At 35.2% G+C, this 15,344-nt stretch overlaps 1 long non-coding RNA gene across 3 annotated transcripts; it reads right to left on the bottom strand.

Moving 5' to 3' along the window:
* Window positions 1-6,035: 6,035 nt before the first annotated feature.
* LOC138709311 (uncharacterized) lies at window positions 6,036-12,152 on the bottom strand. Of its 3 annotated transcripts, XR_011334905.1 has the most exons (6): window positions 11,580-12,151; window positions 10,459-10,615; window positions 10,108-10,358; window positions 9,721-9,846; window positions 9,307-9,504; window positions 6,036-9,054 (listed from the first exon to the last, which is right to left on the bottom strand). It is a non-coding gene; the product is annotated as an uncharacterized lncRNA (long non-coding RNA). The 3 variants fall into 3 exon arrangements; XR_011334906.1 differs by lacking the exon at window positions 6,036-9,054 and having other exon boundaries at window positions 9,161-9,504; window positions 9,721-9,843; window positions 11,580-12,152; XR_011334904.1 differs by lacking the exon at window positions 6,036-9,054 and having other exon boundaries at window positions 9,161-9,504.
* Window positions 12,153-15,344: the final 3,192 nt, after the last annotated feature.

Below are 15,344 nucleotides of genomic sequence, written 5' to 3'. Positions count from 1 at the left end.
AGAAAAAATTTAATCACAAAATGTTGGATAGTTTTTGAGTTATGTGGGAAACACTTGATCACTGCACAGTGAACTGAATTTGGGGGGGGGGGGGAGATGTAAATATATGTTTTCTTAATTGTATTTCTTTCATATAGCACAGTGTTTTACACATACTAATTTTCATTTTTGTACAAGATACCGTAATGGAGAAAAAAAAAGTTGAATATTTCCAAAATTTTACTGCTGTAAGCTGTACCTAATCCCTTAAGATGATATTCTTGCAGTAAAACGGATTGAAATTCAGAATTTTATAACCCATAATCAGCTTTTTTTTCGATGAAACGAATAAATTCCATTTCATAACCGAAAATGTTATTTCTTCTGGCGAAAGAGATAGTAACTTAGATTCTTCTAATTAAAGATATCTCTATTTCCCACCGAAACTGGAAGTAACATAGAATTTTATAACGCAAAATTGGGATTATTTCAGAGAAACTGAGAGTAACTTGGACTTTTGTAACTCAAGGTGAGTATGTTTTCAGTAGAACTCAGTTTCTTCATACCCAAAAATGATTTTTTTTTCGAGTAATAAAGTGTAACTTGGATCTTATCTAACAAAATGGATATAAACTTTATTTCTTTGACTGAAAATGAGACTATTTTGTATCGAAATTGATTAATAATTAAGATCTCCTTAGCTCAAGATAGTCTGAAGAGAAACGGAGAGATCTCTTATTTTTTAACTGACATAAAGTAAGTGAGAATCGCGATTATTCCACGTAAAGAGACCGAATACATTTTTCCTTCACATTACAAAAAAATGTAGAGGTACCGGGTAGGTATAGTTCAAAATTATCCTGCAGAATAATTTTTTTTAAAGAAAGAAATCATTTAAGGCGGAAAATCGTCTTAACAACGGGGGAAAATTGCATTTAATTAATTAGGATTTTAGTAGTTCTTCTTATCATTAAATTTATGGTGGTGGTGGTGGTGATAATGATCTATTTCAATAATTGGCTTTTCTGGCTCTATTCGTCCACCTTTTATAAATGTTTTTTGAGCCAATAGTGAACTTAAAAAAGTAATTTCCTGGCACGAATAATACAAAGAAAGGAACAAACACAAAAAGAGATAAATCCTATACTTCCTGTCGGGAATAGAACAAGAATTGTTGAATTTTCAGACACGGATCCCAAATTAAACTTTATAATTTTTCTCATAATTTAGAGAACACTTTTAACAATGCATGGATAGAAACTATGATACTATCTAATAAAAATATCGTTGTGCTTAGTTGTCCTAGTATATGGATATAAATCAGCGGCTTTTATCAAAACACGAGACAAAACATTGAGCGTATTCCGAATCTCACCGGTGGGCAATCCGATGGCATCACGGTGTTCCGAATTCCACCGATGACGTCATTGATGCTCCACCGGTGTCGCACCGGTGCCATCAACTTGCAGAGGTGGTGGCAGTCTCCATCAGCCGCCATCAGTGAATCTGCTTGATTCTTGTATAGGGCGGGAATTAGCAGACGAATAATATCGTGCACTGTTGTGTCATGGCGGTGTGTTCTGCTTTAGTTCTGCTGTATTGTTTGTAATGAGCACAACGTAAAAACAATATGTTAATGGCTTATGAGCGAATATGTCAACGGAGCCGTTATTACTACCGGTTCAAGAAATAAATTGTTTATGCTATCTTTTCTTTGAACGAGATGGGAGTACGAAAATTTCGCAAAATTTTGCTAGCGTAGCACAGACAACAACTTGTACAGTCGCCATGACAGCCATCGATCCTTCCAGCAGTTTTGTTCCTTATTTCGCTGCAACGTGACGTCATTGAGCCACCGGACCGGTGAGATTCGGAATACGCTCATTGGATTGAAGCTACAGAAGCGAGTCGATTAAGACACTTTTGAACTACTCATCAAAAGATTACAAAAGGAACAGTCACTTGAAACCAACTGAATCAAGGAATGAACGTCGTAGTAAGAATGGAAAGAGACAGAATTGTAAATAAATTGTGGAAGCATAGACATGGGAAGTTTGAGATGTTACGAAGACATGAAGGTCGGTTACTCTATAATGTAAAGGAACAGAACTATGACCTAAACCATATTGTTTTAACGACGTTCCTAATTGGCTTTTACAACGCTTTATCAACTGCTAGGATTATCTAGCGTCTGAATGAGATGAAGGTGAAAATGCTAGCGAAATGAATCCAGACTCTAGAGCTGAAAGTTACCCAACATTTGCTCGTAATGGGTTGAGGGAAAACCCTGGAAAAGCCTCAAATAGGTAACTCGTCCCAACCAGGATTTGAACCCAGACTCGCTCGTTTCATGGTAAGTTACTCCACAGCAGTGGACGCAGGTCATTGAAAGTCTGTAAATTTGTAAAAAGCATAGTTTAAAGAATGTGCAATTTTGTTTTGGGACTAAAATAAACATAGAATAACTCTTCTCGGGTTCTCGCCAGGTGAGTTGGAGATTTGCTTCCAAGCTTTCGACAGCTAACTCTTCTCGGGTTCTCAGCCAGGTGAGTTGGAGATTTGCAAATCTTCAACTCACCTGGCTGAAGAATGAAGAAGATGGCAGAGCTAGCCGTCGAAAGCGTGGGTGCAAATCTCCAACTCACCTGGCTGAGAACCCGAGAAGAGTTATTCTACATCAAACGCCGGGAAAGCCTCAAGTAATAAAATAAACATCATTTTTGTATAGATCAGTCTATACTATTTAATTTCCATATAACATCTTCCTTTAAATACGCTATAGGTATTAAGTTACTAACATCCAAAGACGTAATTGCGTCAGTGTTACGCGAAAATCTTAGCGATCCTAAAAAAGAAATAATATTTTTATATTAAATGACGCTGTGCGGTTATGGAGCGTTGGTGGAATTGGCGATAGATGGTACTCTATATGCAAGATGAGTCCGAGAATTAGGCATGGGGTTAGCTGACATTTCCCTTACAGTTGGGTGAAGTCCTCGGAAACAATCCAAATAGGTAATCAACCCAAGCGGAATTCGAACTCATACCCAGGCACAGCCTCGGGACACGAGTCGAGCTTGCTAACCCCTAAACTTCTCCGATGCCAAAGAAGGAAAGGGATGGATAGACAGAAGTATGGGTGGATGGTTGGACGGTTGGATAGGCATACAAGTGAGTCAGTAAATAGGCAGTAGGATAGAAAGTATTGTTAATTTTATTAGTAACAACAATGTAATTTATTCGTCACAACAATAATTCCTTTCTACATTTCACCTTAAACGCTCTCGTCAACAATTGGATCTTCACTCAACACAGTATTCGTTATAGCACTCCACCGACGACAATGACAGTTTACTTTGACTAGTACGAACAACAATGAACTGTTAATCTTAACTAATATTTACAAAGCACTATTTACAAATCAGAACTATCAGTTCTCAGTTCACAGTTCTTCTATCTCAGTCACTCGAGTTCACAGTATCTCGAACCACAGACCTTCAGAGACAGTTCACTGTACTCGAACTCGGGTCCCTCCAACTGCGGTCCACTGCACTCGAACTCAGGCCTTCGGATGCTGACGCAGATGCGGACGCACACTCGAGTCGAACTCCGGTACACAAGACTGGCTTGCTTGCTCTGGCTTTCTCACTGACTGGCTGACTAATCAACTGAAAACTGCTGTCGTTCCTTCGCGACCGTAATTTATAACCACAGCGACGTAGCCTCGAAAGTTCGAATTCGCGAGTCTTCCATTTCGACGGATTTCTCGGCCTCTCTAGGCAAGCAGAAGATGCGCGCGCAAACTCTCTCCACTCTCTCGCCGCGTTGGCCCCTTTCCCCTCTCAGCCGCGCGCCATTCCAAAGTGCTCCGCGCGATCTTCTCTCTTGCGGGACGCTGGTCGTGAGTTCGAATCTCACGTCGCTGTCACAGTATTAAAGATGAAAGAATAGAGATATGATAAGAGAAAGCAATATGGAAGCAAGGAATTATACGAATAAAACAAAGAAGGATTATAAACAGTAAGACCCCAAACAGTCACAAAGTGTGCTATTCATAGACATTTCGCTAGCCCACGCTACGAGCGTGCTAAACTAGCCCCGGCTATCGACTGGTTACTTGTACTGTACTCCAACCACGAGAAAGTCTCTGCGGAATGAGACGGAGCGGGGTAATCCTGTGAATGAATGTTGATGTCATAAGGTCACACACGTGGGTACTCGTATCTCTATTGGCTAGCTCTCACAGCACAAACCATAACATTCATAGACACATATTTATACTACCATAGTTACAAAATTAGATCACTGTTAATCTCCTGGTCTTTTAATCCCTCCATACAGTAAATAACATATGCAGGAGAGCGCGTGTTTTTTAAACTGACGTTATAACGGTAATATTATCTATCTACTTCGCTCCAATAGATGACGCAATAGTAAGCACATTCCTTTCACGGTTGATCTCCTGGTTGGAGAACAGTACAGGATTCATATCATATCGCTAACACTGATTTATGAATACGAAAAACGTTAGTTCGCTGATCATCCACCGGAAGCCCGCGCTAAGGATGTCTATGAATACGGCCCAAATAATTTTTTTTTACTCGCTTTAACATCTCTGGTCATATCGCGAGTTAATCTTTTGAGTGAAATCCGAAGGCCTGTGTACTATTGTTGAGACTGGATCTATTGTTGTGAACTACGAGTAGATGGCGTCTTTAGATGTATTACTGAGTTGTTATGAATATGCTTTTGGTTATGAATGAAGCCGGTGATATTCAGGGATGTTGTGACCCGAATTTCCTGGCATTTGCCTTACGGTTGAGGGAAAACCCTGAAAAACCTCAACTATCGGGAATCGAACCCGGGCCCTCTGCGCAAGAGACCAACATGCTGACCCCTACACCACAGAGGTGGTCACACAAAGAATTTGAGAGATATAATTTGGTTTGAGAGATATAATTTGGTTGTAAAATATTAATTTCCTTTTTCTTATTCTGTTTTAACTCTTCACATAATGATAACAAAAGAAGAACGGAACATCCATTTCGAATAGAAGTATTCAATGTTGCCCTAGAAACGAACACACTTCTTTTTAATTCGAGTCCACGATTGGAAACATCAGAATCAGACTTAATAAAAACTCGTTTCGTTTGCCGCAGGAAAACTGTCAAGGATTAACCACTGCGCTTGAATGGATCCAAATTTATTCTGAAAGCGATGAGCTCTACAAGAAGCATGAAGCCGGGCCCGCAGACAAGACGGTCGACCTTGAGGATCGTAAAGTTGCTTGCATCGCTTGCAATAAATCCAGCCCACTCCCTGCTCAACGATGCAGCGTGGTGCATCAATTCTATTCAATTCCTGCCAGATATAGTGAGGATCACGTAAGTTCAGTTCCCAAACAGCAAATATTTCCGCCTTGTCAGTGTTGCCAACTGTTACCAGATATTACCACATGTAGTAAAATCACGATCCTATGTACTGAATGACTTCTTTACTCACCGTACTTTACCTTAATGTTGGAAGGTTATTCTAAATAGTTTCAATAATAATGAGAAATGTATTGCTATGTTCTATTCTTTTATTCCTTTACATTATTATTAGTATTAGCATTAATAGGTTACTAGACGTAAATATACAACAAAGTATAGTATATAATATTCAAGAATCAAATCTGTTCCAAGACCAATTAAATTATTGTCACTTCACTTCAAAGATTCCAGCGTACATATACTGTACTTCCTAAAGGTAGATAAATTAATAACCAATTGACTTTTGGTTGGAATTCGAATGAACTTCTGATTATCTTTTGAAATTAGTAAGGAAATGGATAATACAACTAGGCTAAAACTGAAATAATAATAAATCAACTTACAAAAATAATTTTGGTCCTTAAAAGCCATAAGTAATTTCACTTCTAGATACCTTTTTAAAGATTTCATTTGTTTGTAAATTGCTTAATAATGTTACACTTACACTTATTATTTCTGCAACTCCACGTCTGTCATTGAAAAAATGTATGATACATAACTGTGAAGTCTCTTTTTGACTCTTGTGTCCTAAATTTAAATAAGAAAAAACAAATGATTCAAGAAATGTGAGCTGGTGAAAATTAAATACTCAATTAATAAAATAATTACTACCAAAAGAGTATTTTATTAATTCTATACAAAAGATGGATTACACAGAACAGATGGCCAGAAATCATAGATTTATACACAACATACAGCATGAAACGATCATCAAAAAATGCTTTTTGTACACAATAACATCTTTCAAACGAAGTGAAATAGCCAATAAGTTCAATAAATATTATGCTAATAAGTAATAACTATAATTAATAATTATCTACAAGCTGTAAAAGGGAATAAAATAGTATATTGTTGAAATTAGGGAGTATGGTTTATTACGTGTATTTATAATTTTAATTACTTTTTCTACATTTAATTATATTTTAATTTCTATTAGATTAGCTGGTGGTGTGGTTGTTAGTTTTATCTGTGTACGTCAGACTATTAAGGAAAAACTGAAAGAAATATTAAATCTACAATCTACTTTATATAACAATATTTAATCAAGAACTGAATATTACTATTAATTTAATAACATAAGACCCAAAACATCTCCAAGTCCAGACAATACACATGCTGATTTTCTTAAATATGTTGGCAAACAAGCAAACTCACTACTTTTATCTTGTAATCTCATCTAAAATACAATATCTGTCTGGAGAAAATCTATCATAACATCAATTTTGAAAAGCAATTATTCAACTAATATCTTTTCGAGTTATCGACAGATACCACTTACCAGTATGATAGCCAAAATTATGGAAGAGATGATTTCATAGATTGAATTGGTTCCTGGAATCTAGTAACTAACTTTCATCTTATTGAGTTGACTTTAGAAAATTACATTCAACAAATGGACAGATTTTAAATTTTAGTCAAGATATTAAAGATATTTTAAACAGAAAACAAAACACCTTAGCAATTTTAATTTATTTTCAAGGATCATATGGCTCTGTAAATATAAATCACTTAAGAAATTGCAAACTTAGGGTGTCCATGATAAAGTGTTACACTGGGTCAGTGACTTGATTATTTGATTCATTGTCACAAATATGTAAATAGAGACAGATTCATCTGGGCTTCCCACATTGTTGTTTTCAGGAATACATTTTCCAATATTAATGTCGATGGTCTAACTAAAGAAATAGATCTTATGATAATCTCATCATTTGCAGATAATATGGTTGTCTAGAACAAAAAATCACAGTCCACAAATATTAATAAACTGAGCCGAAATCCCAACAGACTTTTTGACTCTACTTGGAGAACTCAAACTTGCTCAATCAAGGGAAACTTTACTAATAAAACACAATCCCAAGTTATTTCAAAATGAATAGTATATAAGTTAACTTTAACAGATGATGTTAAGAAATGTGATACTTCTCCAGACATTTTAAAAATCATTAGAAACGATAAATGATCTGGTCAGTGAGTGACTACATACAGTATTTTTTATAGATGGATCCTGTTTACCAAGCCATAGATGTAGTGGTGTTGTAGTACAATACCAGTATATTCCCTTTTACAGGGAATTATATTCAAACACTTGTTTGCCCCATTTTAACCATGACAACGCTTTTTAGTTTTTTAAACTTTCTAGTTATTGTATTGTGTTTGTGTTTAGTGAAAGATTTTAGATAAGGGCGCAAATAGCCATAGTAGCTGACGCGCCCTTTTTAAACGCCACTAACTAACTAACTAACTAACTTCAAACACTGACTAATTTTGATAGTGAAAATTTAGATACACTTTTAAGCTTACAAAATCTCCAGTATCAACTTCATAAATCTGAGAAGGCTGTCATACTATCAGATTCAAAATCAGATATTCTTGCTGCAGTATTGGACGTAACAGCATGAAATCTCAATATTTTACAGTGTTTTAATATTTTAAGCAAAATGGTCGAATTACATCGACGACTGGTACTTCCATGGATCCATGAACTTTATGGAGTGGGAGGTAATGAGGTAGTTGAAAGGTAGCAAAATTACTGTAAGGTTATCTATACCTGCATCTTACCACACTGTTAAAAGAATAACAAGATCAGAACATGACAATATGGTAACAAAAATCGGAATGACTCTAAAGCAAATGAAAAAATTGCAATAGGCCATCCGGCATCCGCTCCACGATGGAGGAAAATTCTCAGAAGAAACCAACTAATCAGACCAAATGGGGGATCCAAACTACCCTCGAGTGCAGCTCTGAATTTGCAGGCCAACGAGTCTACCGACTAAGCTACATTGGTGGCTCCACTAAAAATATGAAGTACATGGCACTCAGATTATTAAATTGACAAACCTAAACAATTATTCATCAGTTAAGCTATAAAATATAATACATAGCAAGCAAGTTAATTCAATTTAAAAGTATAAACAATTCAATCAGTTGAAATATACAGAAATTGATAATAAATATCATGCAAATTACTTCACATTACAAGCATAAACAATTCATCACTTGTGGTATACAGCCTACTATTTAATTTATAGCACATACAATTCATCAGTTAAGCTATAGGCCTACAGTCTACTATTGAATTTACAGCATATATAATTCATCAATTAAGCGAAACAAAAATATAGTACAATACATAGTAAAAATAATACACCTAATTTAATAACTGAACTTCTATGAAAATCTACAGTGGCAGTACTCATATTATTACAGGCCATGATTGTCTCAAATATTTACAAAGAACTGATATTTCAGAATCTCCCCATGCCATTTCTGAAATCTCAATGAAGATATGGATCATTGTCTTGACTGTTTAACTTTACACAGCTTTCAATCATCTGGTTAAATATTGGAGTGCAAGATAACAAATGACATCAACTGCTGAACACTTGGTATCAATCAACCAACAACTTCATTAGATTAAAGGGAGAAAAAAAAACTGAAAGAATTAATTGTATATAGACACAACACATAAGACAAGGCCGCTTCAGAACAGTAATTGGCAAGGCTCTGTTGTTTTAGGAGTCTTATGTAGATTCAATTTCACCTGAAAGAAAAAAGTAGCATCTATAAGTATGCCTAATTATGAGAAATAAGAGAAACGGTTGCAATAGTAGTAGTAGTAGTAGTAGTAGTATTAATGATAATAATAATAATAATAATAATAATAATAATAATAATAATAATAATAACTGCAAAGTATGGAAATTAATATTGAAATATAATATCAAAAGGTGATTTCACACCATCAACTCTTATCATTTAGTACAACAAATCTATTATATTCAGTTGCAATCACCAGTAGCTGTTCTTTCCTCCATTTTGTTGTTGGCTGATTTTTCACAAGTCTGCTATGATATGCAGCACTATCCATGACAATAACGCATTGCCCTAATGTTCTCAGGTCAACAACTGTGTTTGCACCCACTTCTCAACTACAGGGCACTATGGTAGTCCTGACTTTTCTTTCAATTGCATGAAAAAATTAAATCAGCACCTGCAATAAAAATTATACCTGGGCATATAATTACGTCACATGAATTCACAGCATTTAAATAAAGAAAATAAAACATAACATAACATGACATGAGATCCTCTTTGGTGAAAGGCTTTCCCACGTTTTTATTTAGTCACCAATTTTTATATTTTTGTACCCTGATTTAAAAAATTACTCTTGCCAAATTTATGTAAAATATAAATCAATATAACTTACCGAGTATAAATCCACCTTTCGTTCCGGCATCTAATCTTCCACCCTCATTTGTTGGTCTATGAATAACACCATTCATGTCACTGGAAACTTCACCTGGTTTATTTCATGAATAAGTGGGTGATCCTACTTAAAAAAACAGAGAGAGAAAAGCAATTCACATTGACACTCTAAGAGACACAAAAATTTTAAAGACAGGAAAACCGTTCAGAATTTTATAACTAACTTCTAGTTATAATATGAAACTATTAATTGCAAAACATGTTGTTCCCACCTGGATTCATTACTAGTAGCCTATATTAATTGCAATTTCATATTCCACATAAGTGTTAACCTATTTGTTAGTAAAAAATTCAATCACTCAATGTCTCACAATACATTGAAATTTACCATTCATAAAAATCCAAGTCTCATCCAAGAATACTACCGGTTTAGGGTTCTCACGCTCCACATTTCTTATATATTCTCTTAAAAACGAATAACATCACTTTCTCGTACAAGTGTATAAGGATCCCCTTTGCTCCATAGAAATTTCATCTCTTTCAAAATTTTTTTCACCGATGATAAGGATACTCTAAATAAATATGTTTCATAATCATCATTCATATGTTCCAGAACTTTTGCTGCTGTTAGTACTTCCCCTGTAACAGTAAATGAAAATTATGCCATATTTTTATACATATGACTAATATCAGAATTACATTGCATAAATCAACACAATAATTCCTGTAACTTCCCTACCTTTATGTAACTTGTCATAAATAAATCTCGCAATTGCATCTTTCGTAAAATCATCAGCATCAGTCACTGGATGTTTACGTAGTCTATGTTTTCCTGGTGTCACAAGTGGGGTCCCCTTCTGTGAATTTATCACATTCGTGGCTGTAGTAAAGCCAAGCTGTAATAACAAACAATAACATAACACTTCTAAAAATTGTTATATCATAAAATTCATGCATGATACCAACATTTGCAGCTATATGAATAGAAAATGATCAACATGTTAGGTTGGGTCTACGATAGGTTTAAGTAGGCTAATATTTAGGTAATTCTCCAGAAAAGCTACATCAAAGAAGGCATAATTTTATTTTGTTTAATTGATTTCTGTGATATTTACATAGTGATGAACACGTGGTTTTAGTGCACAGCCACAAATACATTCAGCACAAAAATCCTTTGACACTTACCTGTATATTCTAATGCATTGTTGTAGTCCCTCCCTCAAACTTGTTACTAATTACCAATATAACATGCGAGAGGTCCATGACGAAGAGAAATGGTTAGTTTCCCAGTAGTTCGTCCTCGTCCTCTCGAGTGTTATATCTTAACAAGTACTTTGGGTGGGGTAGCTTTTCTGAAGAAACACCATATTTAATATTACTTAGACCAGTCATGAATAAATTATTCAGCCAGAGTCAACGTTCCTATGCTTTATAGAGTATGTTATATAGTTATTATATAAAACTGAATTATTTTTAAGCACCATAACAGGCCAACATTCATGTAATATTTGCTGCAATATCAAGTTAATAATTACAATATGACTTGTATTTTCTTCGGCCGATGTGGCATGTAAATTGTGATCTGAACGGTTAATTTAATACTAAAAGAGAAAACTGGAAATTTACTTTCGTGCTGTTTGATTATTTGTTCGTCTAATTTGTAAATGTATTTAAGCTATCACCTACTGCAGTATTACAGTATCTTAAATGTATTTAGTTTGGCAATATGAAAATCACTGACTTGATTAAACATCTAGGCCTAACTTAAAAATTTGTTTTGTTTGACCACAATCATGAAATTATTAGTGCAAACTCCTAAAACTGAATACCACTTTGAAATGTATGCTTAAGAATACTTACTCCTAATAATTTTCCTATTCTGGTTGTAATTGCTGTCTCCGTTAGCATAATTCCTTCTTCATTATCTTCTTTCTTCAACTCATTATACACGTGAACTACAGATTTCTGAAGCGTACTCTGAATGCCACACATTTTCTTCCTTGGAGGAGTCACTGCAACACCATTTCAGTTTTTTGACATAGTAATAAAAATCTAAACACGAAAGAAATTCATTAAAATTTGAAATAATATTTCTATCCATTACCCACGTGCATTATCACGCCCAAGTATATTATATTTATTCGTACTTATCTGACTATTCTTGAATTATAACCACAACGCAACACATAAAATAACTATTATGTATTAATATTAATACTAATATTAATTAATTATTAATAAGTTCGAATTTCACTATCTTCCAGTAACCGGCTGAGAAATCTAGTACAATTTTAATTTCATGGAACTCCAGTACCGGCAAATATTGTCGATATTTGCCTCAGCTGCCAACATACCAGTTACAAAATCACTACCATTTATAGTATTTGTCAGTATCGAAATTCGAAACGAAGTTGGCAAAAGAAAATTCAACCTTCAAACTAGAAAATCACCATAATCCACTAGCATTTGTAGTAATGGGGGAAAAATGGTTAGGTTTCACCCTTAGGGTATCAAGTTACCTGGTCTTCCCTATACAAACGGCCGGTTCATAGTGCAGAGTTGGCACAGTTATGATAGGGTATAAATTTAACGAATGTGGAATTAGAATGAAGTCTGAAGAGATAACCTACTCCTCATTGCACTAGAATGATTGTAGGAAGCTCGAAGTACTGCGTTTAATTAGGCCTACAGTTGATAAAACGATAATATGATGATAATCAAGCAACGAGCATGACAAAATGGAAATGGACAATCTGCAGCGTATTAGAGTTCGTGTTTATATAAATAATCGAAATAATTGTAAACGGATTAAAATGGGGGTAAAGATCGAAGTACTGTACAGAGAGAAAAAAACTCTGCACTTTGTTACAGTGGAGTTTGTCACACGCTAACACAGTACATTACAATAATGAAATTGTAGACTAGTTACAATGAGAGACAAAATATGCTATAAGTGTGGAAAAAATGCAGTATGTATGTATGTATGTATGTATTCACACTGCAAATGGGTAAATACCCGGTGCAGTGGTAAGTAATAATACGCTCATTAATAACAATTAATAATAAACACAATTAATAAAAAATACAATTAATAATAAATTAATAATAATAACAAGGAGCATCCTAAATTAAATGAAGCATGAGCACTTAAAATAACATTTAAAGTAAATCTAATTTGTATCTTAACCCCAAGTTCGAACTAAAACTCAGGAGTATGATAAGTTCATACATGCACAAGTACTGTACTTTCAACACTACACTCATTTCGCTGCCAACTCACTCACTGCACTGGAACTACGACACATTTCACTGATACTATCCTGATTTCACTAACAATAAAAATATTTCATTGTTTAAATACTTTGCACTACCACTATAAGCTATAAAACTTCGCCGACACACACACACACACACACACACACACACACACACACACACACACTTTACTTACACTTCACACTTCACTGACAAAACACACTTCACACTTCACTGACACAACACTCCTTCACTGATACAATACTTCAAATAAAACATCAGTTACACCCCTTAAATAATGTGTATAATATACTACCGTCTATTAGTAAAGTCTTTAAGCCTATTTTTAAATACATTGTTGGTTATTGGTAAAGTCTTTCGTAAGTCTGCAGGTAAAGCATTCCAGTCCCTGATAGTACGATTGAGAAAAGAAAACTTTCCAGTGTCCTTCCTCTGTCTTCTTTCCCTCAATTTATATGAGTGGTCGTTCCTTGAAGAGTAATTTGGCGGCTGCAACCTATTTTTTATTTCTCTCCAGGCAGGCTCACCTCTATGTTTTGAACATTCCGCATAATCGAATTCGCGTTCTCCTGTCAGTGAGTGAGTCCCATTTTTAATGGCGAATTATTACGATAACGCTTGAGAGCCCGTTTTTGAATCGTTTCCAGTGTCTTAATATGTTCCAATCTGTAAGAATCCCAACATGCAGCACCATATTCCATTACTGGACGTATTAGTGACTTATATGCGATCTCTTTGGATTTATTAGAGCCTTTTCTTAGTACCCTCATCACAAAATGTAACGCTCTCCCAAATGACATTCGAAGTTTGTGAAATGAATGCGTTGACCTACAATAGTTCATAGGTATATAAGCTAAAGTACCATATTTATTAAAAATAGTGTAGTTAATGTATTTCAATTTATTGGGGGGGGGGTATTTTTTAACAAAATAATCTGCCCTCAGTGAGGGTGACCATAAATATCCAGAATAAAAGCACTACAGAATTATTAGAAAGACAAAAAAGAATTAAATACTCTAACTTACTATTGCTGTAAATTGAACGATTATTATTATTATTATTATTATTATTATTATTATTATTATTATTATTATTATTATTATTAATTGCTACATGATACTGAGAGCTTTGTGCGCATTACAAGCCAAATGGTGTTGAACATATTACTTCGTTGTGAATAGTGCTGAAATACAAGCTTACTGAATCTGCAGTTGGTGGCGTTGCATGCTGGACGCTGCAGTCAGCTTGGAACACGCCGAGTGCAGTCCATTAGCGTAGTTTATTTTTTCCCTCCTCGTCCGCGCGGCAGCAGGCGAAGGACATTTTAGGCAGAATACTCGAACAGGTTCTGGTTTTGATTGCGCGCACGAGCCAGGGGCGGGGGACACGTGGGCCGCAGAGCGTGAGTGACTCGACTGCAGGAGCGAACAGATCATTCCTTGCGACTCGCAGATGAGATGCGAGGCGTTGGTAATACTGGTAAGTGGGTAAACACACTGAATATCGAGGAGTAAGTAGTATTGTTTGACGTGGAGCAGTGCTAACGTTGAATAGGCTATATTGATCAGGCATCGCATTTTCGTTCCCAAACAAATTACGAAAGTTATCGGGTAGTATATCCTGAAGTTTTAGGGTTCAAAATCTGACCCTAAATACTTACGTCAGGATGCTACGAAAGGTATAACCTAGTTCGGTACATAATAATAATAATCATAATAATAATCATAATAATAATAATCATAATTATATATATATATATATATATATAAATTTTTAATTGGTTATTTAACGACGCTGTATCAACTGCGAGGTTCTTTAGCATCGATGAGATTGGTGATAGCGAGATGGTATTTGGCGAGATGAGGCCGAGGATTCGCCATAGATTACCTGGCATTCACCTTACCTCGGAAAAAACCCAACCAGGTAAGCAGCCCAAGCGGGGATCGAACCCGCGCCCGAGCGCAACTTCAGACCGGCAGGCAAAAGCGCCTTAACCGACTGAGCCACGCCGGTGGCTAATAGTAATAATAATAATAATAATAATAATAATAATAATAATAATAATAATAATGGAGCGTGACAACTGTAAGTGGGATTGGTACTAAATTGAGGTGGTCTGTCCAGATACTTTCTAACCGTATAAACGCACTAACACTGCGAAACTAGCTCTGTACAAAATATTAGTGCTACATGTGACAAAATATAATTAGATCGATAATATTACTGAGATAGTAGTCTATATCGTCGTTGTTCCTTCAATAACTCCTATGTGACATATTTATCGATTTTCAGATTTTTGCCCTATTAAATAACTTAAATAGTGATACAGCAAATAATGAAATGTCATAT

Source organism: Periplaneta americana, chromosome 11 (genome assembly GCF_040183065.1).
Source record: "Periplaneta americana isolate PAMFEO1 chromosome 11, P.americana_PAMFEO1_priV1, whole genome shotgun sequence".
NCBI classification, from domain to species: Eukaryota; Metazoa; Arthropoda; class Insecta; order Blattodea; family Blattidae; genus Periplaneta; species Periplaneta americana.
The sequence above is the reverse complement of the archived record's forward strand: the minus strand, read 5'-3'. Positions and strand labels throughout refer to the sequence as shown.